Raw genomic sequence first — 25,785 nt, forward strand, 5'->3', positions numbered from 1 at the left:
GATGCAAGCGTGGGCTCTGTTTGTGTCAAAAAAAACACACCCTTCACGCTTTGTGGCCCAGGAACAGGATGAAGCAGGGAGTTAACCAGCAGCTAGCTCACTGACATTATCTCCTTTCTTTGCTGTCTTGGAATGCCAGCTTGCTGCGAAACTCCAAATATGTGACATCCTGTCACACCGCGTGTGTGCGTGCAGTTTTGTTGACTTGGTTGAAATCAAAATGAAAACTTGAACGCATTGAAAAGGAGTTTCTTAGTATTCGGTGTCTTAAGAGTTTGAGCTCTGGTACGGTACAAAACTTTGCCACAATCTTAATGCTAACGCAAAATGCAAAGTGGCATAAACGAACTAATGAATAGAATGTATGTGGTGGTGTTACAACACTTCAAGTGATGGCTATATTAACAAAGAGTAATCATTAACAAGAGTAATAGTAACATGTAATCAAAATGTCTGCGAAAAAAATTATTAAAGCTCACAGATTCACTGACAGGGGTGAAACGTCTTTGATTGTGTCTATTACACTGCCCCCAGTGGCCAAGGTTGCACATGCCAGAAGGTTTCACAATTAAATAATTTAGAATTTATCTTAAGTCATAGTGAAGGACTAAGAATCTTAAAAAAATCTTACTACTACTTTATCAACATCTTCTGCACTGTGTTTGAAACTGTAGATGTTCTATTTCTTTAAGTTTTCTGTACTGCATGTTTGAAATAAAAGTGGGCAAAATGAAGCACACCCTTGTGATGACGCCAACATCCATGACTTAAGAGGTCAGGCAGCATGTCCAGGCTCAACACTTGCGGTTAAGGGGATGAAACCAAGTGTGAAATATGAGAAGACAAGCCAACATTGTTTCTCAAATGACAAACATGTCTTTGTGTGCCTGCGAGAAACGTGTGTTGTGTTTCAAACCAACAACATTCATACAAGGAATTAAAATGTGCCTTCTACTGGCTGGGATCAGATGCGTTAATCAGTAATGGCCTGTTGTACTTCAGACAAGCATTCGGAGTGTTAGCCAGTGCGTGTTGTGTTACTAACAAGGCTAACGCCTCGAGGATTTGAGCTGCTTTAAAAACACAAGGCCAAGAGACAATAATCCACCTGGACACTTTCCATGTAAAACATATGGAAAAAATCCTTAATTTTTCCTTTTTCCACCCACAATAGCTATTAATATCTCTCTTGAGAACATTTGCTCATGTCCCACTAAGGACTGGAATTCCTGCTTGAAACAGACTCATCTTGAAGGAAGGAGAGGCAGTCAGGCATTCTTCATGTGCTCGTCGTATGCACTGCACTCGGTCAGTCAAATACATACAGAGAAATTTAATTATGCAAGGGCCAATTTGAGAATATGCCAAAACTCGTTCATCTAAGCAATTGTATATATTGTTTATAAGATGTCTATACGAGTACTCAAGTACCAAAGTACAGATGGGATGTAATGAAAAAATACTCGCAGTGCATTTGCCAGATATGTATCTGTATTCTCACTTGATGTCTTAAAAATTCCAGATTTTCTATCTTGAGTCGGCCTAATACCGCAAGGCTTCCACGGAATGAGGAAGTGCTGAAGTTAGGATCCTTTTAAGCTTCCATGAACGTTAATACATGTGTTGCCAAGATAGTTTTTAGTGTACTTCAAACTGGTTCAGAAAAATAATGGAGTACAAAGAACATTGATATCAATCAATTGGTGAAACTCGATGGAACCCACCATATTTTAACAAACGGGATTTCCGCACCACAACAACTATATTAAACTATAAGTTGTCATGCTTGCCTCCCATTCTTTATTTAGGGTTGTGCAGTGTGTCAAATGTTATTTTGAGTATTTGCTGCAGGCTACTAAAAAGTGGACAGTGGGCCTCAAATGGGCCCCTGGCCATAGTTTAGCTAGCCCTACTCAATGTGCACCCAGTCTCGTAAACCCAATGACTACTAATGACCATGCACTCAAGACTTCCTCACTTACACACACGCGCACAAACACACACACGCACGGACACACAGATTAGGGTCACTCGAAGTGACGTAATCTAAACCCTTCTACACAACATAGCTTATTCCGCTCCTGTCACTCAAACAAAGGTAACCTTTCTCTGAAAATAATTCTCCGTAATATCAACAAGGAGCGCTAAATCCTCACAACCTGACAAGAATTGTCCGCAGCCGCGCCAAAAAGCTGTGTTAAAATGACAGGGCTGTAAATTGTTTTAATTATAGCCCGCACAGATAACAGCCTGCGGTAACATCAGCCTTTTCTTCGCGCCTTCTACAAGATCCACAGACTGTATTCCCTGGAAAATGCCATTGTTGTGTGTTTATTGAAGAGTGTGTGTGTATGTGCGCGCGCGCGCGCGTGTGTGTGAATACAATATTCATTTTGCTGCAGGAGGACAATCTATGAATAACAATGAGAGACGCTAATGAAATCAGCCATCAACCTGCGATACATACATATTAAAGCAGGACCTCAGAGTGTCATTCGCTTAGTGCATCATTTGTTCCCCCTTATTTTTCTCTCCATGCCACCTGACCTTTAGAATATGTACCCCCATCACCCGTTCCCCAATCTTCACGTCTCAATGTTTCAAATAGTAGGTGTACATGCAGTGCTGACTTTGCTGCATTATAGGCATTGGTAATATTTTGGTGACAATACGAGATCAAATTGGTGTCGCAAATCAAATGAACTGAAATTAGATTAAGCCATTACATTCCAGTCACTACATTTAATTACATGTTTTTATTTAAAATAGGTTGGTTCCATTCAATAATTGCTAAGACTGTGGCTCTCCTTGCCCACATGCGAGCGCATAACAGTACTGTACTATGAAAACTGCAGCGGTAACAGTGTTGCACACAAATTATAGACCAAAATTAAATATGCAACATAAATAAACTACATCGAATATTCTTTTCTAATTAAAATACCAAAAGGTCATTGTACATTGGCATTTGGCATTGAGGAGGTGGTGTTATATTCGCTTTTGCTGCACACGTGAAGCTGTTAGACAAGAGAAGCACAATTCTGCCATTGCCAACAACCAGAATGAGGGTGCCAGGATTTCAGATGTTGATGGCAAAGATGCAATCACAGCATGCATGACATCATTCATGTAAGTAGCTTAGCTAAGATCTACATACGGTAACATCGAAGTCCTTCCTAAATTGACATATGGACTCAAAACAACAGCGACGGTTATTGAAGTTTGAATTACACACGTAAATCTTTTTGGTCTCAAATGAGTATTATAAATGGTAACTCGGGTTCAACCAAACTGCGCCTTGTCTGTAATGTCATCCCATCCTCGCTGCTCCTCCCTTTGCCTGCGAAGACACTTTACAGCTCCGGTCTCTTGTCTCTCCCTTTCTCTCCCTACCCCCCCTCCTCCCCACGCTGGCAGGGAAATGGATCCCTCCACCTGACAGTGGCCATTTTGAGCCTTCTCTCCACTTCTGCTTCCCTGTAAACAATGGGAGAGGGATAATTGATCAAACAGCCAAAGAACCCTTCGAGCAGGGAAGGTCACCGCCCGCCAGCCCAGCTCGCCAAGGAGAGGAGAGGAGGAGCAGATATATGTGTCAATATGTGCATTTGTCTGTGTAGGCAGTGCGAATGTAAGTGTAATGCATGCATCTATACATGCATGTGTGACAGACTGGATGTATTATGGTGCATACGTGTGTGCAAAGGGAATGGGTGCATATGAGGGTCCCTGTGATGCTCTTGAACTGCCATTTTTCTTCGCTGACAAAGACTCCATCTGCCACAGAGCCATTTGCTGCCTCCTGAGTCGGGAGAGCATTCTGCAAGCTGCGTTCACCTTCATGTCACCTCCACACAGATCACGCCTTGCTGACGCTGTATATGCCGCGCACACTCCTCTAAAGACACACTGCTGCTTTTTTTCCCCTCTATTCCTCGCAATGAACAATGACGGCGTCCGGACAAAAGTAATATATATTAGGCACCACAGATTCTTGCTTTTTTTTTTATTATAATAATGCTCAGTTCTGGCTAGTATTGTCTTATAACAATATGTATTGGGATTGTTATAAAGCGCCTTTGTTTGTGGCCATTCAACTTGAAATGCAAAATAAAGTTTTTAACAAACACCACTTACTTCCAGAAATATATCCATTTCGTTTTATTTCTGAAACCTTTAAATTCTACTTTGCACAATGCAAAGGTAAAACAACATCAGCAATTAATATTTGACATATTCTTAAATAAAAATCAACAGAGCCAGCAGTCAGAGCTTCCCCCTCTTAAAATAGAACTAAAAAACAAAAAGAAATGAGAGAGCCGGGTTCAAAAGGTTTAAGTGTTGAATGTAGGCCAGGGGTCACAGTCCTTTTTGAAACAGAGTTCTACCAGTTAGATGCAAAAACAGCAAATTTGCTATTATTGATAATTAATGATATTCATCTAAATGAGGACATTGGCCATAGTGATTATTTTCAACAATGATTTGATGGGTAAACAAACTATTTTTCTATCCTCACAAATATATTGTTCTTTCGAATGATCAACTCTGCAACATTCCTTGTCAATCACAATATCCACTGCATCACCAGTGGGCTATTTTTAGAACAGGCCTGCGGGCTATCTCATGCGTTCCTTGCGGTGCACTGATGCCTGTGGGCATTTTGGTCATTTGTATGATTCACTCCAGTAAATGCAGGTTTCATGGGGAGTTTCATTACATTTGCTTTAACACAGGAAAAAAGATGGACCCAAACGGCCGGTTTTGGAGCCCAAAGGATTATTAAGAGCAGTGTGGTAATTGTCAATTAAAAACGGGCATCATTAATTTCAGTTTGTCCAGCTGTAATGTTAGCACTCATTTTCCGTAACACGTTGTGGTCGGTGTGGCTCTTTGTCGTTGCAACAGCCGAGCCTTTTTCATAAATACTATATTTGACTTGCTCACTCATACACGTTAAGTGTGTCCAAGCAACCGCATAGCTGATATCGCTGTGCAACCATCAGCGCTGTGCATTGTGGGAGTGTCTGCTGGGGCAGAGAGACGCGACAGGGGCTGAGGGATTCACACGCCTCTGAAAGACAGCCAGAGGGGGAGAGAGAGAGCGGGAGACGTGCAGCGGGGAGGGAGTGCGGGGGGAGCAAAATACAGAGGGGGGGCTGGTAACTGGAAATGAGAGATGGCATTTTAAAGAGGAAGCTGAATTTCACCTGCAATTACCGTAGCTCCGGGGCACATGGCTCGGTTAAGAGACATTTCATTCCAAAGCCACTGTGTGCCACGGCTGCAACACAGAGCTCTGAGAGGCACATAAGTAAGAGGGAGAGGAGGGGGGGGGAAAGAGCGGTGGAAAAGACTTCACTGCCCAAGATGGCCCTCAGCAGATGTGGCGATGAAAGAGAGGAGGACGCAAGGCAGGGATGTAACTCAGGAGAGGAGGAGGATGCAAAAGACAAGAGAAAGGGGATATCTCATTCAGGACGCTCCTGCGCAGCCATCTGCACACCACACCAGACAGCTGAAATGGGCCTCTGAGAGCACACAAACACACACTCCCAATCCCGATCGCGTGCAAACTCACACATACTCGACAAAAAGCAGATCAAAACCCCGCAAATAGTGACATTCAACCAAAGCCGCCTGTGTTTAATGATTAATATCTATCGTTGCAGTTGTTTGTGTCTTTCGATGAAATCTCATTTCGTCCCACACGAGTCCAAATGGGGCCGCGATGCTTTACCCGAGGCTGCACGTCCTGGCTAGTTTCACCAAGCGTACTGCTGTGTTTCAGAGAAGTGTGACTGCACAAATACTGTAATGAGCTCTCCCTGGGAGCTAAGGGCCTCCTGGCTCTGCTAATGGTTCCTCTGGACTGCAGCTGTATCCAGGTTACAACCTGGCCTGGCAAACGGGCCTGGGGACTCGCGGGCCTCGTAGGGGCAAACGCTTCCCAGCAACTAGCATGCCGGTAAGCCAGGTTCCGAAGGACTATTTGGTGAAGGATGTTGAGCAACGGGGCGGCTGAAGAGGCCAAGCAAAGAATAAAGTGTTGAGGAGATGCGGTTTGGTCATAAATGCAAGATAGCCTCAATAAACCTAAAGACTCAGAGAGCAACAGCTGCAAGAAGTGTGTGTGTGCGCGTGCGTGCGTGTGTGTGTGACAAAAAGAATGACTGTGTGTGGTCTGCTTAATGATCAGCCACAACACAGCAAACCTTGCATGTACCATATGCACAGACACACACACACACACACACGCAAACCCACACGCACACACACACGACATGGAGAACATATTTGTATAGGCGCTAAAACACTCAAGCAGTAGGGATTCATCCATTAAAGGCAAAAGCCAGCATGATAATCTTCAGTTGTGAGTTAACAGTCAGCAAACGTTTTTAACCAGCTGTATTAAATGGCCTAACCTTACACAAAATGAGATGATACATTTTCAAATAAAAACCAGCATTAACATTAAACAATCGCTCTAAAGTTGATTGTCCCTGCAATCTTACAAATGAAGGCATATTATTGCAATATGCCCAGACCTCCATTTACTGTAGTAGGATATCCATTCTCTCCTTTATTCCTCACTAATTTTCTCCTTTTGTATTATACTATAGCTGGAGAGGCCAGTGCAATCTGCTTCTTTCTTGAAATTCATTATGTTGCTTGGATTTCAATAAAAAAAAAAAATACAGAACAGTATGTGCGGTGGCTCAAAATACTGCAGCCAGATAAGAAAATCAGCGGTCGGTTTTTTTATTGCAGCGAGTCGATTACGTGTGCACGTGCGAGTTGCTGGTTGTAATTTGTTGGCAACTGTCCAGCTCAGTCATGGCAACGCTTGGTGTGCATCGGGCCAAAGTGAGACGATGCACATCAATGACCCGCCTTCATTACGTATTACCCTTACCAAAATTTTCCAGCAAAATTGAATGCCTTGTCAATATTTTTTTTCCCATCCCAAAACTCAGCTTCAATAGTTGAAAATCACAAACTAAACCGAAGCCACAAATGGTGTGACGATACCGTCAAACACAATCTTTAACAAACTTCATAAAGAGCAACGTTTCAAGAGCAACAAATTGTTCCTATTTTTCATTGTTTCATATGGGGGCAAATGATTTGAATCTACACTTACACTTGCAAACATGAATACCACAGTTGAGATAGAAAAAAAGTGAAAAGGAAATAACACATTCAAGCTCAGTCCAAGGGCCTCAAATTCCAATCAACTGCTGAGACTAAGTTGCTGTATGACGATACCCACACAACTGGATTGCAGGCTCGACATCCCAGCATGAACTATAAAAAGTACACAGACACACCACACACATCGGTGCACACACACACAGACCTCTTGTTGTCGCCCTCTCTGTGACAGCTTGGGTTTGTTTCCCTGGTTTTGTCTGGGCCCCAATTCATTGAGGCCCCCTCATGACCACGCACATTATCGTCCAGGCGGGCAGCCCCCAAGCGGACTGAGGCTCCCTGGGCGCGGGCAGTGATTCATGGCACAAGGGTCTGGAAAAGCGCAGCCTCACTCTTCTTGTGCTGGTGACAGGGAGAGTGCAAGCTTTTTTGGCAGAGGGGGTTAATCAGAAGTCTGGCTGGTGGACTGAACCCTATTAAGTAACACCGTGAGGACCAAGACATGTGTGTTGTAAGGAATCACACGCTCTACTTAAGTGAAAGTACAAATACTCATGTGAAAAAATAAAAATAAAAAGGCACCTGTTGATATTGTTGACTGTACATTAATAAGTTTATTTTATATGTAGAAAGGAATAAGGTGTCAGAAACATAAATACCAAATACCTAATTTACTTACTCAAGTATTTGTTTTGTTTTTTTTCCCCCACCACTGTGTATGTGTGCCTTCAGAACATCTAAAGACGACATGATGGGCAAGCCCCAACTGAACGCCGAATGTGTCAGCTGAATGTACGCCGTCTATCGAGACTCCTTCCTCTCTATCCCGAGGACAGGCTCCCAGCAGCTTTTTTAACAACCGTAGCTCCGAGGCAAGTGCAAAGTACTAAATGTTTCGGCGTTATCTCAGCACTTCCTTAATCTAACAGGGAACCAGTTTAAAGGGCACTGGGAGAGAAAAAAAAAGACAGAGAAACAAAGCGCAAGAGCTGAAAATGATAGCGCTTGCTCAGATTGATGAAACCCTATTCGGCTTTTGTGACAGGCAGCAAGACACACAAATTCTTCCCCTCGGGCTATGAGGTGTAATTTTCCCTTCCACTGTCACAAGGGCCGTGTTGAAAAATTATCTGAAGCTCAGTGACTGACTGGCTCAGAAATGTGTACGTTATGTCTATGTGTAATACGGCAATTCTGTTTCATTGTAACGCACAGTAGAATGCGGATGGAAATGTTGGCCCCACAGGGGACACACACACACACACACACACACACTTAAAGAGCAAACTTGTGGGGCTGACGCAAGACTATCTCTGTCTCACGTGTCTTTCCCTTACGGCCGCCTGCTGTTCCTGACCTTCGAGATGTTTTTCTCTCTCTCACTCTCCCTTTATTCCTCTCTAATTCACACTCACGCGGCGCACATCCACCCTCGCATGCATCCATACATGCAAACGCACGCGCACTCCCTTCTTTTCTGCATAGCTCGCAGCCACTTTGTTTTGTCATTAAAAGGCACTGCATTTCAAGCTCGGCTCAAGCAGATGGGGCGACGACAATCGTTGCTGCGCCCACCTTGGCTAAAGTACAAATAGTCTACGTGCATTACAGCACTTACTGTGTGCGCAGTGTGAGTCTTTCTATAGGGCTGAAGAGTAGCAATCTTAAAGTGGATAAAGGCAACATGCGTGGGATTGTAGGGCCAGGATGCTTTAACCCAGTTAAAAAAAAAAAAAAAAAAAAGAATACTAATCTACTGTTGGAGCAATTAAAATGGACAAAAAGTTCATGCTCACAAGTAAAAAAAAAACAACATCATGGCATTGGTTTTTTTTTCCACTCATTTGTAGTTCCCTTTGGGTATTAAGACTAAAACTGCTCTTTGCCATTTCCTCAGACAAAGGTCAACAGAATTACAAACATCACTGTTGAGATGGGAATGGGCGTCTGAAACATTTATTCCACTTCGACATTCCGTCCATCCATCCATTTTCTAACCTTATTCTCATTGAGGTCACTGATTCGAGCCTATGCCTGCTGACTTTGGGCCTGGTTGCCAGCCAAGAGGAAAATCACGCGAGCAACAGGAGAACATGCAAATTCCACACAGGAAGGACAAAACCGTTCAAGAACCCATGACCTCTTAACTGAGAGCCTGACAAGTTGAAAGCTTACCAATGGTACTGCCCAATTAGAATTTCTTGACCTTTATTTGTGGTAATGTATTAAATACAGTGAGCAGCCACACATTATCCACTAGACGTGCTCCATCCCTGCAGCGTGTAGCAGCTAAATCACATCATTCAGAATCTCCTCATTCAGAACCCACACAAGAGCAATTTCTAGTAAGACGGCCTTGCTACACAACACAAAGTGTCTCAAGCCACTGCGACTCACAAGTCTAGCTCAATTTTTATCAGCAGGGCGTAATAGATAGGAATGTGACTATTTTACTTGTAAACACGTCATGGTGTTTTTGAACATCTGCTCGGTGTGGCCAGGGAGTGGACCAACATCAACCTCATTGCTGTCATGTGGTTTCGTGTGGGAATTACGGTGGCGTGTCACCCAAACAGACAAATTACACGTGCCGAGTCAAATTTGAAGAATATGCCATAGGCTGAGAAAAAAACAAACGGCTGGACCCATTTGCTCCTACTGTGCTCTGCAAGAGGGCCTCGAAAACCCAGTTAAGGAACAGCTATTCGTCTCTTCCCCCACCCCTAGTAAATGATTCCCCCAGAGGGTGAGTACTCATCAATACTCATCACAAATGATACACGCAGCATGCGGCAACATAATGCATCATTAACGGCAGAGACGGCGCAGCATTCTGACAAAATCGGGTCTGGGAACACACAAGGATTTCAATATGCTATGCATTAGGTTGGAATAAAACAAATCAAAGACACTCGCAGGCCATGGGGTCAGGTAGGAGAGGAAAGTGCAAGTCATTGTCTGCGTGCGCAACAACAAACTGCCACCTTGGTGTGAAGTGAAGCCTGGAGGACGCGGCCGCGCCCCTAACAACAGATAGCGCTCACACAGAGACAGCCGAGTGAGCCACGCACGGAAAAGGGAGCGAAGAGGAAGGGCGAGAGGGAGATTAACGCCACACGTAACAGCACACATAAACAAGCGCACGCAATCCTGCATCCCTGGAAGCCCCTGTGGGGCGCAGTTAACAATCATTTACATTCTGCACTAGCTCCCAGCACATAGCAAACTAAGGATGCATATTAGTCGTCTACGTTTCGTGCAAATATTGTGATCTGAATGGGGGGGGGAATCTAATTAATTGCTCGATTCACTGAATGAACCCCGAATTTGTAATGTAATCATAACAACCTCTTTTCAAGGGTCTCTTGTTAAATTTAATTTGATGAGGGGGGGAAGCATCCTGTTTTTTCTGAATGAACTCAAATCAAATGAGGCCTGGAATTGGCAGAGTTTGCATGGTTGGTATTGAATGTTTGAAAAAAAAAAAAAAATCTAACCTGTTTGACAATATATAGCGTTTGGGAAAAACTCCCACATCCCCTTACATACATTCCAGACTGAGAAGAACATACTCACTGTTTGAGGTGTCTTCAGCTCTTTGTCATAACTGCTGTAACACCTGGGGAGAAAAGAAACACAATACGGCTGAGGCTCCGAGTAAAACAGCAAGCTGAGTCACCGGTATAACACGTCTTTACGCATGGCTTTGATTTATGCCACAAATGAAACGAATGCTTTTTAAATGTACGCGCGGGTGGATGCTTTCCCTATTGGATTTCAAGAGGGGATGAGGCCCCTAAAAGTACCTACACATCAAAGTTACAGCTTTGTGTAAATTCGTATTCATGGTGTGCACAGGCAACAAAAAGGGAAAAGTGGTGATGTTTTAACACAGCTGTGGCTGCACGCAAGATATGTGTACATAAACACACGTTGGTGCACACATACACACTCACACAGTGTGTGTTCCTCTCTCTTCCTCTGAGCTACTTCTTGCAAAACCAGTTTGTTAGAATTGGATCTACGCGCTGGAGCTTTGAGTGTAAGGATATTTTCCCCAAACACAAGACAGTTCTTGTAGAGAACCAAGCCCTCCCAGTGTTCTCACGCCCATCTCTCATGCATTGTCTCTAAGGCCCTCCTGTGCTCTCAGCCTGCACCTAAACTAAGCAACTCAACACAACAGATGCCGCTCTACTGCACATATGACGACGCTACACACACACACACACACACACACAACAGACTGTGCCCGCTTTTATATCTTATAGCTTATGTTCCATTTTCTTTGAGGATAAAAACGTAGGCAGTCTGGTACAAAACTGTGCGGAAACATTTTTCCGCTTGCAGTCAAGTTACCAGACACAGACGGTGTCAAGAGCGTGAGCGTGTGAGCAACCAACAAGGTTTTGCTGACAACAAACACATCCATCTGGTCAGCAGCTTCAGATCAAACAGAAACCTTCATCACACAAAATCTAGTCCAGTTCCATCATAAAAGAACGTGCCTTTCACAGCTTGAGCAAACTGAAAGCGAAGGTGGTACTTTCAGAATTCCTGTCAATGGTATTTGTTGCAAGATGGTTTTTATACGAGTCCAAGTAAAGTTGCCTTTCCAGGTTATCTACAGTCAAAGAGAAACTGACAGCTTTGTCATATTGTACGTAATGAACTGGACTGCTGGTGTTGATAGTAATCACACAGACAGACAAACATGCACAGACTACAGACGCACACGAACACACTTTGATAACTCGTCGCAGCCATAAGTTATCATAATGATAACAGAGCGCCAGGTAGACTGAATCCATCTCCTGTCTTTTCATAAAGACCTATTAATGGATGATTAAAGGATTTCTGCTCATCGGGGCTCAGCACAGAAAAATTATCACTCTGGATAAGGAAGATTCTGTGGCCTGCCATCTTTTGTGAAAATAAGGCTGTTCATCTGTTGACCTCATTTTGCCGTACAATCTTTACCTGTTTGTGTCAGCATTAAAACACCATCTTTGGTCAATGGACTAAAGCCAAGCTCGTCTTAGTGTCGCTGAAAACGAACAATTTCTTGACAAGACTACAATCATGTTCTGCTGTTTGTGTAGACAAAGCAATGGTGTGATGTCATTAGAAAATGTTCAACCAGGATTAACTGATGCCATCCTAGTGCTTCGTCTGAATCAATCCAACCCTCAATAACTATTTTATGGCTATAAAACTTCTACTGCAGGTACAGCTGCAACACACATTAAAAAACCACATAAAAAATAACATTATTTAGGAATATAGCAACATTTTACTCACCAAAAATCTTGATTATTTGTACACAAAATCCACCCTCCTTTCTTTCCTCAAGAAGATTTCAATTACTCTGTTGTGCAGATTACCCGTGTGTTTCAGTTCCATCAAGAAGTCCTTTTCTAAGCTAATGCTGAAAAGTCGAGCCTTCCCTGTCGTATTTCTGGCATAAATTTTAAGTCGCTTTAGGGCTAAGAATGTCCGTTCAACAGAAGCAGTGGACACAGGGATGTGCAGCTCGCTACAGATGCAGTTTGCTAGCTCTGGCTAGTACACTCCGTCTATCCAATCAAAGCGTGTGAATACGCTAACGTTTCTGTACGCCTGCTAGAGGGCCTTGGTGTTGCCAACTCAAAATCTGACTGGTTGAAGTAAGTTTGATCGACATTTATTTTATGCTACAGTGCCCGTAGAACTGATTGTGAAGGCCTCCAGGCGGATCTCTTTGACCATGGCAACAAATAGTGGCTGAAATGTGATTGGTTAAATGCTTAAATATGAAAATACACGTCTGGAAGCAGCGTAACTATTTAATACGTATTCATGGACAAAATATAATTAACATCAGTCTGTGATTCAGATATTTTTAGGGCAGCAGAAAAAGGCCTTGCAGGCCCTGACGGCCCCCCACTGGATGAAAGTACTAAGCAGCATTGTAGAATAAAAATGAGATCAATTTCAACTTGAATAATGTATCTTCAGCATTCAAGCACATTTCTGACATTTCTAGCTCATTAGTACACTAACCATTCATTTCTAAATAATGTATTAAAATCTCTACTAATCACAAGAGTATTTACCATGATATAATTGGACAATTAGACGATGCATAATTGAACAATAGCTCCGATTCGGCATGTTATCACTGAAGCAAACGATGTTCACCTTTTGATTAACTCGGGTGAATAATGTCATCATGTTTCTGAAAGTCAGACAACACTAATACGGCGAAAAATACTCAAAGTACGAAACCAATTATCATTATTCTAATAGCCCCCTTCGCAGAATCAAGACAGCATTTATGCTTTAATGTTAAAAGGCTGTCAGAAAAAGCTGAAAAGTTACTTGAAGGCTCTTTGCTAGCATCTGTTATTATTTATGCTAACAAAACAAGTGTGTGTTGTTATTTATGCTAACAAAACAAGTGTCCTCTAAAACACACACAACTGAGATTGACCTAAAATCCCTGGCTTTTTAATATTTGATGCTTCGTTAGCAAAGGAGCAGTAGACACTAGAGAAGTGTTTTGTCAGTTGTTGCTCCCCGTGGGAGCGAGCCAGCAAAACTTGGCCGCAGACATTTTCCTGAAGCCCCCAGAACAAAACAGGCAAGTCTTGACAGTCTTGTCCGCCACACAGTCGTCACACAATCAGTTGCAGGAAACCAATCCCTAAATAGCAGTGATTCATCTCTTCATCACACACAGTCAGTACACAGTGCACAAAGAAGCTCTCTCTTCCTCCCTCGCTCTCTCCGTGTCTTGCCCTATCTGTCTCAACCCCTTCCCCCTCAGTGTGGTCTCTTATGCTGCTTCAAAATAAGTGCTTCTCCCAGCTTTCTTTGCCTTGTGATTTACTGGCAGTGTTTAACTGCGGGGCAGCATCTTTTATCGTTACATGATCTGCGGCTGAAAGCTGACAAAATGGAATATGCGCGCCAGTACTTTTGTATGTGAGAAAGTGTGTGTTCGGGGCAGAATAGGGAGCTGGTAGAGCAATAAAAAAAATAAAAAACCTGTGTGGGAAACGTTTGTCTACATGCTAGTCAAATCTTCCCAGCAGCCACCCTTTGTATGCCTTCCAATATATGTGCCTTTTTCATTCCACTAAATGGTTTCTTCCTTGACTAGATGGAGCAAGTGGCGTCTCCGGGGAGCCGGCGCACGGAGCAAAGCGCTTTGGGACAGGCAAAAAGCTCTGAACAATTCTGCAATCCATTTGCGGGAGATAGAATGTATAAGAAATGCCAGGCGTGTGCGTATGTGTGTGTTGTGTGTTCTTGGCTGTGTACACATGCATGTTTTTGTGCTGCCGTCATCACTCCTCTCATTTTGTGGCAGGGAGCCCGTTGCAGAAATGTGCTTCTCCATACGAGACAAAAGTCATTCATATGCACTCAAGCTGTCCTACTTGGTGACCGTCCACCATTTGGTTTGGACCAATGATGGCACCAGTTATGTGAACAGATCGTCAGGCTTGTGCGGGCCTACACAACAGCTTCAGTGTATCGTTACAAATTTTATGATCCATCAACATGACGTGTGAAGGTCACAGTAGCCATGACCAACACAGCTGTCACATCTCTCTCCCTCCCAAACACTCAATGCTCTTCCAAAACACTCAGACTGAAACGTGACCCAAAAGAGGCCAGGGCCGACAGAATAAATCCAAAAGGGGACGCTGCCAAAGCTATACGTTGTCAATGATGGAACATTTGGGTTTTAAAAGGATTTGAAAGACATGGAATAGCGAGACTGAGGCTTCTTACTTAACCAACCACCACAATATGACCCTGCATTGAATATTTTTGCTTTTAAATGGTTGATAATGCTCAGTTTTCTTTTACAGAGAGGTGCTTTAGTGATATTTTGAGATTTAACAAAAAACAATTTGAACCGGAAAAACGATTTTGATTTAAATGATGCGAGTGTAAACTATATCAAGATACATATCAAATGGTTGTTTATTGGCGCGATATCTTTTAAGTTAATACGACATTTACAGTAGCCAAGTAAAAAAAATGCATATTTTGAAATCGTTGAAACCTATTGCATTATACTTGGCTTGTGGGCCATAAATAGGATATTCAATATGAGGGATGACTTAAAGAGAAGTTGACAGATTTGGACCCTACAAGCCAATCACTGTAATGCAATAATTACATGTTTGTGTCTTTCTTAGTGCCCTGCTCAATGTGACAGAAATGACATTCATGTAAGATCAGCAAGAGAAAGTGAAGAAATACCTCCTTGGGGGAAGAAAAGTACATTTAAGTTATTATGCACGCATCACCTTGTCGTTTTCCAGCGTAGGATTGTTTGTTACAAACTATTTTGCGGAGCCTTCGCTAATCTACGAGCTGTGATTGGAAAGCTAACATGGCTTTGCATCCAATATCTACCAGCATAAATCACTAATCAACACCTCGATGGGAGCAAAAAGCTTAATTTCTGTAAGCACTGTTATCACTAAAGGACGGTGAGTACTAAGTTAAGTAAAGACAGTGGAGACATGCTAATTGCTAAGCTACTGATTCGTCACATAGGTCTGGTCAGAACCGATTTACAGCAGAGCGTAAGCAACGTTGAACAGTTCAATACCAAGCGAGCATGACAATATTAGAAATAAAAGAATGGAAGGCAGCAATCGGAATCCTGAAAGTCAGAACATCAACTCAGGATATTTGAGGCGCAACACATTACAGTAATATAGTAAATATTTCAAATGTAAAAACCTTTATTAGTAACAAACTTGTTGGATGAGTCGTTTAAAGTGCTCCCAATGTGCTTATCTTTTCATTTTTAGCTTTTCAGAAGCCTCAAGCACTGACCGTTATCTAGAACATAATTTCTTTGACCACGACTAAGGTTCGAGTTGCAGCTGAAGCCTTAAGTAAAGATGGCCAAAGAGTTCAATCTTGATTTCAGCGGACCGTAACACATTTTTCCAAGTATTTGGCTGATTTTATGGTCTGCTGAAACCAAGGTTGAAAATCTAGGATGTGAACGGAAGCGAATATTCAGAAAATACATAAGGGAAGCTGTCAACCAATTTCCCAATGAAAGCAAACTGACAGCTAAGTACTTGTCTCCCCAATCCAAATAACACCCAACTCACCAGTGATTTTGCGTAACAACAAGCTCTGTGGCATGAGAAATAAAGGTTACACAAGTGCTGGGAAGAAGGACAAATCTGGATCCACGTTTATTTCAGCATGCATGTGTGTTACGTGTGCGCATACGTGCACGTGAGCTTCTATTAAATGGATCTACTGTCTCCTTGATCAAGGGAGTCAATAAAGGGCCAGTCCTGTCAAACCCTCAGGGTTAAGTGCGCATGCACATCTGTGACCGTGTGTGTGTGTGTGTGTGTGTGTGTGTGTGTGCATGCGTGGGATGGATTCTGAAGTACTCTGACAGGTGAGTGATTGAGTGCTTTCATTTCCCTCCAGCTACAAGAAGACATTCGCTCATAAACACAAGTCTTGGTGGATGGAGGGAGGAAGAGCGCAAGAGTGAGGGAGGGAGCTGTTGTTTCCTAAAGGATGCTGCTGCTGCCTGCATGCTTAAATTAGCTCTAAATGTTTGGATTACACACGGGAGCTCTCGCTGAGGATTTAGCAACCGTCGCCTGGAGTTTGGGGGATGTGTCACTGTTTCCATCTGCGTGTTGCGTTGACTAAGTCAGTGACCGTGAAAAAACATACAGTCGCCGACTCGTGTTATGTTCAGCACATGTTGAATGTTATCAAAAAGATGAAAAGTGAGATGCTGAGAAATGATTTAAATGTTACAAGTAAAAAATAAAAAGGCACAACCAAGAGGACACATCTACCCCCATATGTCCTCCTCACATTCCACTTTTTCAGAGTGGAGCCCTAAGCTTCAGTTGGTGGGGGAGGATAGGATATGTGACCAGACGCAAAGACAGAGAAAGGAGGAGAAGGGGAATGAGGGAGGTCAGTGGCCCCAGTCTCAGATAAAGGCCTCTCCCTCCCTTCTTCCACCTCGGTTTTCCAAGCCCCTGCCAGGATCGAGACGCGTCTCACGTTACAGCTGTCTCTCAGTGTCATCGTTCAGGAGGCGAGAGCACAAGCGAGGGACAGATAGAAAAGAGGAGGGGGGGGGGGGAACAATGCCACAAGCGAGCGGAGGCGGGCTGGGCTCTTTTAGCAAAACAACAGCGGTAGCAGGATCAGCTCCATGCGGAAACGCTTGTGGTTTGTCTTCCTTGTGGTCTTTTTTAATCATAATGCGCCATAATGATGTTCTCCGCAGTGTTGGGCTGTCACTAACAATGCATTGGGCTGTGACCTTTTCCAGTCATATTATGCTGAAATGCGAACAGCACTAATGGCAGGCATCGTTTCTTCGTCATCACCTGAGACACACAAATCGCGCACAGATCATTTCCACGATAAAAGTTCTACACTGGGGTTTCGCACACTACAAGAAACAAATGGTGCTCAAACGTGGAGATGGCAGTGACTGATGTACTCAGCTTATCACTTCGTGTGATGGAGCTTCTGTGGATTAGGCATAGTTGAGTCACTTCTCTTAACATGAGTCCCCTTTTGTAACCTTAAAACGCTAAAAACAGCAGCTTGTCCCAGCTAGGGCCAGTAATGACTAATCCAGTCAGTCACTGCAAGGAGTTCAGCCTGCGTTGCTAACAAGGCAGGCCTGTGTAGGTCACAAGTATGATTCAAACTGACACCTAGTTTCTTTTTATGGCTTATTTTTCAGATAAATATCAGTTTCCTATGAATTTCAAATGTGAAGGATGCTGCATATGTACAGCTGATGATTTGCACAAGCAGCGCTTACATAAAACATGCTTTGGTACAAATACACATCAAGCTTCAAACCGATTTCCTGTTTGTTTGTTTTTTTTTCCCCTCTACCCTTGTCATTTCTCATGGCATTGTGTGGGAGTTAAAATATTTAACATTCTGGCTCAGCCTGGAGCAGGCTTTGCCAGCACAGCTAAAAGAAAAGCTTTTGTGGCAGCAGTGACCAGATTTTAAATGCTGAAGATCAATAAAAGGGGGGCTGTCGTATGCATTCGTGTAAGCGTGTGTGTAAGCGTGTGTGTGTGTGTGTCCCATCCCTAAGCCCTGATGCCTGTATTCTCACATCTCCTCTATGTATGTGTTCATGCATATTTGTTAGTACCTGCCAAGACCCACGGTCTTCCCTGCCTGCAACAAGCTCCGCTATAGTACCATCATCTGACCCAAGAGGCACCCCAACAGAGAAACTAATACCATTCCCTCATCCAAAGCCCACTTCTGATTTTTCCCATTCCCAGAATCCCTTTCCCCATCAAAGCGCAGCCAGTGTGGGGGGAATTTGGTTGAAAAAGCATAAAGACAGGCCCCCCTGCTGCAGATGGAGAGTGTTGTGTTGTTGTAAACATCAAAAGAAAATGACAGGTTTCCCAACCTTGTTGGCATTTTCAGAATGAAGTTCCTACTTAAACAAAATGAAGACTTGGTGATTGTCTCGCCGAAGCAACACTTATGTGAATCCTTTTCAACAGGATGAGCGAGTTTCCCAATGTCACGCTTTTTCCTGACACTTTCTTTTTATAGAGAGCACATTAAATTGATGCTTTCTGCTCACAGAGCAAAAAATATTGGAGGTGGTGCATCTAGGTTTTCACTTCCTCGCTAATGTACAAAACAAAGAAAAACAGCTCTGAAGGACAAAAAAAAAAAAAAAACACGCCAAGACCTTTGGAGACTTCATTAAAATAAATAAAACTCGCCATGAATTTCACAAGGCATCTGCTTTAGAGGAGGAGGGGTTCAACCTTTTGCCTTCCTGGTGGAAAACGGGGATCCAAACGAGGCAGAGCGTGCACAAACAACCTTGACTTTCATCAAGGAAATTCTCACATTGAATGATAAATAAAGACCCAGGGGGAAGAAAGAAGCAGCTTATCACCATTCCCTTCCAAATTTGTCCGTCGTCTTCTGTCCCCTGAAAGTCAACACGGGGGTGACCCATTTTATACGTTATGCCGGCTATTGTTTGGTCATTAAGCCACCGTGTGTAAACTGCACATTATACAAAGAAAACCAACATGGGGCTTGATCGGCTCAGTCTTAATGAACTGTTCAATTTGTTCACTTGTTTCTGCAAAAGCAAACATGCCCCCGGGTCCATTGGCTTTTTAAAAAGCGGATGCATTACTCATTGAAGTCGCAGTAGCTACTCACATTTAACAGTAGTTGTCACCTGGTGTTGTTGCTGTTGGTTTTTTTTGTTGTTGGTTTTTTTAAGAGTTATTTGTGCAACCTGATGATGATCAGGACTTGCTGGACAAACACAACGAAGCAACATAAGGTTAGGTTACTCATCTAAATGTGAACCAACTTTCCAACTGACAGGACATTAACCTGTGAGGTCATGTAAATACGGATCAGCCGTATCAATAAATAAGCTGGCTGCATGGGCCCGTAAAACAGCACAAATCAGTTTGAGGCCAATACAGACAATCCCCAACTGAATTTGTAACAATAAAAGGCATTATCAATTAGATGCCGAGAGCTTTCACTAAAATGCATCTACCTCTCAAAGGGCCATTAGTCTGTATAGGATTAATGTCTCCTACTGCACATCTGTTAAAGTTCCCACTGCTTGGTATATTTCATTAGCAATTATTGTTTTCTGGGTGTGCACGTTCTATGTAAAAGGTTGTTGAGAGAGAATACGGGCAGGAGTTCTGACTTGTACGAATGTTTGCTCAATACAGACAAGAACTCGGCATGGTCTCTAGATTTCACAGCTCTGTATCAGCACTCGCATGCACAGATTTGACAGAGCTCCCAGATGGTCATTATCAATCGTGCCTCCAATTAATCATTGTCGAAATAAGGTTAGGGTTTTGAAACTTTTTGTTGACCGGTATTATTCTTTTATTGTTATGGACGGATACAACACAGAATACGTTTTTATTTAAATGTAGACCAATGTTTTGTTTCGTTTCAGCCAAGTATGTACAAGCAAGAGGAATTTCCTTGTCAATAGTGCGTGCCAATTTTTAAAGAGCTCAACTGTCAGTTTAAGAATTTACAAGCAATTACAAGTCTGGCTTTAGTCACTTTAAGTAGTAGCAGTAGTTCTGTTTAGGGAATATCTATATTTTGTCCACTCGAGGCTGCATCCAGAAAAATGGAACCATGTGAAATACAATCTGAAAAATGGAACCATGTGAAATACAATCTAACGAAATGCGCAGTAATGTTATATAACATGATAATATATTATGATAAAAACTTACTACTGACATTTAAACTTCAGATAATAAGAGAAACATTTTTCAGGAGTTTGGCGTAGGCGTTGCTAGTGGCCCTGAATCCCACTAAAAACAAATTCGCCGCCACATTTCACAGGACTTTAAAGCAAAACGAGAGCAAACTGCACCAAGATGATTGTTCTTTAAAAGAGTGTTTATTTGAAGGTCTTTAGTGAGACGATTCATTAATCGAACTTTGGCAAAGCGCAGAAAACAGTCTTTGACTAACCCAAAAATCATTGCATGAAAAACAGTCACGCATGCAGTTGACATTGTTTTTCTTGCACTTCTAAAATGCTATAACTCCCTTGTTATTTTCACACTAATCACATGACACTAATCATCTACTACTGTCTTGTAAAAGCAGCGCCAACCGATGTTAGAGCAATAATGAGGACATTAAAAGTTTGTTAATTACAACGGTAGCTTGACTTGAGCAACCAAAACTCAGGATTTATTTACACTTTTTTTCTTCGTAACATAAAATCGTAACTACGGCTAGTGGTGTAAAAAGAAGCACTATAGACGGCGATGCATTTTGAGCCACTAACGGGACAGTCAAACAAAAATACTAAATTGTTAACCTAATAAGCACACTTGACGGCAAGCCCGAGCAGGAGTCAGCGCTAAATAAAAACAACTATTTGCTTTACATTCTTGCTTACTCTTTTTATAATTCTATTTTACAATGTAGTGCAATATTTATTATTTAACAATCGTTAATTTAAAAAAAAAATCTTTATATGGGTTAGAATGGATTATTGGGATTTCAACATTCCATTGGTGGATTTTAAATGTAGGAGTAAATTGAGTTATGTGCTTGATCATGGAATGCATAAACATGTAACAGTATCAATGTATATGATGCCAAAGTTGGTCTGTGAATCTAATTTTGTACACCCCTGATATAAATGTACAGATTTAAATGCTCACTAATCATGACAGCTTTAAGTAACCGGTGGGCAGTCTTCTGAATTCATCAATACAAATAAAATGTTGCAAAAAGCACAAGAAAGAGTTTGCAGCGTTAATGTTGCGATGCAAAAGCTGTATCATACAAAGGCTGACAACATTTGGCAATCTACTGAGGAGCTTGTGTGATACGCTGACATCACACGAGAGTTCAGTTCAAAAACCATGTTGAGAAAAGCGTAATCTTAAAGCAAAACAAATAGAAAACATATTTGAACTAATACAGTTAACAAAACAGCTATGTTGTCAAACTCAGTTTCTCTACTAAATTTAAATGGCATCAAAGTAAATCATCGCTGCAAATCTTACAACATCATGATAGTCAGGAACTAAGTCAGAAGCAAATTTGATTTTGAGACAAAAACCTATTGATTAAACACACAGACTTAAACAATCTATCTCTATATTCTTTAACATGCAAAGCTCGGGTCGCATGTCTCCCAAAAGATATTTAGTAATAAAGGATTATAGTGCATACAAGCTTTGTGTGCACTCGGGATTGTATTCTCCAAAGCTGTCCAAGTTCTGTCAGATTCAGCACCCCAAGACACAGAGCTCGTGAACCTAATTTCACCTAATCAGCTTAGTCAATAGCAACCATTTGCTGTGACTTTGGTAGACATGCAAATAGGGCTTAACTATGTCTATCCTTAATTCCTCAGTGTTCATGTTGAGCGGAGTTCGTCCTTTATCGCTTCAAAAACAACAGTTCCAATACAAGAGAATGACAGACAGACTGCGTATTAAACCCGTTTTGAGTTTGCTTGAGGTAGCATTGGGTGCTTTTATTTCAAAGCAACAAAGCAAACAACTCCTGACAGATTTGTTAACCTTTGGCTCCTGCCTGCTCTTAAAAATGTGGAAAAGCACAAAATGTTAGTACAGTGCTACCTTGACACAGAAGTAGCATCATATGAGTTTTTCAAGTTACGAGCTATACCTGGGTGTATTTGTTTGCTTTGCAAGACAGAATATGTCCAACCAACAAGTGGCTGGTTGCTCAAGTAGTGGAAAAAAGGATCATTAGTGCACTTTCATCTATTTATTGAATGGGCCAAACAGTCGACCATAGAAATACAAAATGAAAACACTCACATGAAGCATGGAGTGGATCCGAACAGAACTAAGGAGCGGTAATCAGCTTTGGAGGCGGAGTCAGTATTGCTGATGTCACTAAGTCACGCCCACTTAAAGGAATCCTCAGTCTTAAAGGGATGAGGAGCAATTATTATCTTTACCCAACTGACTACTTGCTTGCATATCTTTGATGTTCTTATACTGTTCTTTGCAACACTCTTTTAAGTCCACCGGCAGTTAGTATAGACAATACATATGCATTCATTCCGCCTTGAGCATTGAATCACATGTCAAATTTGCAGCCATAGTGGAAGTGGCAAAGTGAAGAGATCTGTGAAGATGCCTCGTTCATTCGCTCCACTGGAGATATACCAGCATGCCAGAATTCATGGAATGAACACTGAACCAATAAGTTTGATTGAATTATGTCATTCTAATATCAATTTACAAGTACAATTTGCAGATTTTGTGGCAAATACAATAACCTCCACATCCATAGTCATGGCAAAATCAGTCAACGTACCACAGGTAACTTGTACTGTAAATTCAGCTGCAGCACATTGTGAACAAAAGTGAGAGCGACATTAGACAATTTGAAAAACCTGAGATACATTGCCGTTTTTCAAGCCAGTGATATTACTAATGGCTTCTAAGCAGCTCCATGAAATCAAGCAGCTGTCATGTCGATGCATCTCAGCAGCGTGAGGAGGGAGCACCATCCCCATAAGGACAGGGGGCTCTGCGCCTTCATGTTTGGTTAAACATCTGCTTCTCGGCACACCGGCTTTGCAGCAATAAACGGCCAAACAAAAGAGGTGGGAGGTGAAATGATCACATTTTCCATTTCAAAGCATTTGCTTGTTTGGTTTGGTTTCTCCTTTCCTGTCCCCTTTGGACATTGAGCTCAAGTTTACCTCCACTGACTCAACGTGTGCAACAACATGAGGTGGCTAAAATAAAAGATTAAAGGTAATTGCTGTCTCTCTGGACATAAGACGCAGGCTCAAATTTAGCTCCACTATCTCAAAATGTGTACAACAATGAGTAGAATAAGAGAAAGAGGACGCTATGACGATTAATGGAGCCTCTCTTTTTTTAAGTATCGCTGAGCATGGATTACAACAGACAAGAGATACTGTCTTCGCCCAATCAATGTACTTTTAAGTTAACAAGCTTACAATAATTAAAAGACATTTCATTTCAGATTAATTCGTGCTATTTGGACAGAACTGACACAGACAATTCTCCCTTTAATAAGATTCAGCGTAATTAACATCCTTGTTTCCCTTGCTCCCCTCTCTCGGGTTCCGTTTGCTTCATTCAAGAGATAAACAAAGCTCTACGTCTTGGTTACACTTGAAATCACATTTTAACCAAACCTAAGTAATAGAAGCATATTTGTGTGAAAGGAGAAGCTGTGGCCTTAACTCTTTTATATCCACCTGCCCTTCGAAAATGACGAGCTATATCGCCTTTTATGAGCACCGACGTCTTGTCCACTCAACAGCTAACTCAACCGCTCATTACATTTGCCACCATAAACGTCAAAGACAAACTAGTCAAACCCCCATCGTCTGCTCTTTCGTCATCCACACCAGCGTTTGGGTTATGTTTTTTTTTTTTTTTTAGTCAAAAACTTTTGTTGTAAAACTTGGGAGCACAACGTGGAAGCGTGTGAAGGTGAGTTGTTTGTGTGGAGTGGAGGGGACACATTAACGATAGCCAAGATGGCGAAGGGCTTGTTGTTTTTGGCAGGGGGCAGAGAAACGGACAACATCGGGAATATACACGCACTCAAGGGATACATTTTCAGCTTCACGGTTTGAGAAAGCGATCTCGATGGCTGCTCGTCTCCCCCCCGCGCTGGGTGTCTTGACCAACCAAACAACAAAACCGGGGGCACTACTAACGGTGGTGGAGAAGTGGATGAGAGAGAAGCAAATATTGAGGACTAAATCGAAACCAACCTTGGGGAATTACATGTTACATATGCGGTTAGTTTGTTTCGTCGTCGTTAAAGTGGACGGCGGTGTCCCTTTCAATCAGCGTTACAAAACATCCACGAAAGCCGCGTACATTGACTAAAAGCCCAAAGCACCACGAAGCCACCGTAAAGTTGAATATGTTCATAAATACACGCGTTGGAACAAAATAGAAGCCAAATGAGTTGAGTGAGGCGATGCGTGAGAAGAGAAACAAGCAAGGCAACACAAAAGACCATCTATCCGACTATCAGATGATCGCGAAGAGTGCAGAGGAACACTTGGTTTGTGTATTTAAGAACAACAAAACTTCTTCGATTTTAACTCATTTAAAGCTTTCAAGTAGTGTAAACCACAAACGGCGAAGGTACAAAGCAGCGATTCCAGTTGAATGTGATGAGAGCGAAAACGCGGCGTCAGTCAGTCACAGTGAAATAAAACAAAACACTTACCTTGTTTTACTTTGCACTTTACTTATTTCCAACGTGGATTAAAAGGCTCAGATAACGCTCCGGGTTGCTCGTGTGTTTAGCTTCTTTTTCCACCTCTCTGGGTCGCTTTTGGTTATGAAAGAGGTCGATGACGAATGATAAAGAAGGGGAATTGGGCAGTAATTGAGTCTCGCAGTGTGTGTGCGTGCGTGCGTGAGTGTGTGTGTGTGTAAGCAGATTGAAGGAGAGTCTTCTCAAGGTTTATTCAGGCTCCACTTCAAGGAACCTGACGTCGTCGGCTCTCTACTGCCACACAAAGAGGGAAAAAAAAGTTCTTATTTGTGCGGCGGCCCCTCGGCAACCAACAAGAATGCAGTCGTTGACCGTTATTACTTTGAAATGCGACATGACATTAAAGACGTTTTATCTACGTAACGGCCATTAAAAAAAGGATGCGTCTTACTTTATGTCGACATCCCTCAAATCGAGAAAGTCAAGTCAGAAAGGTTAGTCCTACATTTTGACCATGCGGAGCCAAATCCTACTTTACCTATTTACCCTTCATTTAATTTCACATTACATACCCATTGTATTGTTGTTTGCATTCATTTTAAAAATTATATTTCAAGCGCCCAATGTAAAGGGTTGTATGCAAATAGTCATTTGAAAGGTAAAAAAACGAGCCCATACATGTTCCCAAGTGCAAGGAACGCCTTCCAAAACTTTTTTCAAGCATGTTGTCATTTTTTAAGAGAAATGTCTGTGTCATTAAAAAAAAGAAAAAGTGCTCCTCCCTCACAGTCTGTCCAGATGCAGCCACCCCAACCCCATTCTGAAAAGTTTGATGGAAAA

At 42.2% G+C, this 25,785-nt stretch overlaps 1 protein-coding gene across 14 annotated transcripts in view; it reads right to left on the reverse strand.

Moving 5' to 3' along the window:
* The window catches only part of baz2ba (bromodomain adjacent to zinc finger domain, 2Ba), a 76,592-nt gene extending 51,359 nt beyond the window's left edge, over nt 1–25,233 (reverse strand). For 10 of the 14 annotated variants that reach the window (XM_049718228.2, XM_049718224.2, XM_049718223.2 and 7 more), the window contains exons 1-2: nt 24,955–25,232; nt 10,732–10,774 (exon numbers count right to left, since the gene is read on the reverse strand). The gene's annotated coding sequence lies outside the window, so the exon portion shown is untranslated. Of the gene's footprint in view, nt 1–10,731; nt 10,775–24,954 lie in introns of all 14 variants that reach the window. The other 4 variants (XM_049718226.2, XM_049718229.2, XM_049718222.2 and 1 more) reach the window with 2 other exon arrangements.
* Between the last annotated feature and the right edge of the window lie 552 nt (nt 25,234–25,785).

This window comes from Syngnathus scovelli, chromosome 4 (assembly GCF_024217435.2).
Source record: "Syngnathus scovelli strain Florida chromosome 4, RoL_Ssco_1.2, whole genome shotgun sequence".
In the NCBI taxonomy this organism is placed as follows: domain Eukaryota; kingdom Metazoa; phylum Chordata; class Actinopteri; order Syngnathiformes; family Syngnathidae; genus Syngnathus; species Syngnathus scovelli.